Consider the following 1,217-nt stretch of genomic DNA (forward strand, 5'->3'; position numbering starts at 1 on the left):
TAGAGGCATCCCCACTTGGGGACGTCGTAGCACCTTAACTCAGGTGGCGTTAGAAAGGTCTGGTCCAGGGGAACACGGGCGTGTCATGTTTGCCACGCGCACGCGCATCCCGCTGAACAGGAGCCCAAACAAAACTTTAAACGGGGCTACGGAAAAGGGGAGGGCTTTTTCGGGGACAACCACCACTCACCTCGGTTCCCCCCATCCCAACTTGAATTTAGAAACCGTCCCCAGCCAAATCCCACGTTCGGGGGCAAAACTGCTCGTTTGAGGCCACATTTTCAATGATACTGGAAACTTACATTCAAAGTTGGGAAAAGGTGTTCATTTACAGGCATCTCCACTTAGGGACGTCGTAGCACCTTAACTCAGGCGGCGTTAGAAAGGTCTGGTCCAGGGGAACACGGGCGTGTCAAGGTTGCCACGCGCACGCGCATCCCGCTAAACAGGAGCCCAAACAAACTTTAAACGGGGCTACGGAAAAGGGGAGAGCTTTTTCGGGGACAAACACCACTCACGTCGGTGCCCCCTGTTCCAACTTGAATTTAGAAACCGTCCTCAACAAAATCCCACGTTCGGGTGAATAACTGTGAATTTTAAGGCACATGCCTCTCTGGGCTGGGAGAGTGCATTCAAATAGGAGAAATTGGCTTCATTTAGAGGCATCCCCACTTGGGGACGTCGTAGCACCTTAACTCAGGTGGCGTTAGAAAGGTCTGGTCCAGGGGAACACGGGCGTGTCATGTTTGCCACGCGCACGCGCATCCCGCTGAACAGGAGCCCAAACAAACTTTAAACGGGGCTACGGAAAAGGGGAGGGCTTTTTCGGGGACAACCACCACTCACCTCGGTTCCCCCATCCCAACTTGAATTTAGAAACCGTCCCCAGCCAAATCCACGTTCGGGGGCAAAACTGCTCGTTTGAGGCCACATTTTCAATGATACTGGAAACTTACATTCAAAGTTGGGAAAGGTGTTTCATTTACAGGCATCTCCACTTAGGGACGTCGTAGCACCTTAACTCAGGCGGCGTTAGAAAGGTCTGGTCCAGGGGAACACGGGCGTGTCAAGGTTGCCACGCGCACGCGCATCCCCGCTAAACAGGAGCCCAAACAAAACTTTAAACGGGGCTACGGAAAAGGGGAGAGCTTTTTTCGGGACAAACACCACTCACGTCGGTGCCCCCTGTTCCAACTTGAATTTAGAAACCGTCCTCA

This window comes from Osmerus mordax, unplaced genomic scaffold, assembly GCF_038355195.1.
Source record: "Osmerus mordax isolate fOsmMor3 unplaced genomic scaffold, fOsmMor3.pri Scaffold_42, whole genome shotgun sequence".
NCBI classification, from domain to species: Eukaryota; Metazoa; Chordata; class Actinopteri; order Osmeriformes; family Osmeridae; genus Osmerus; species Osmerus mordax.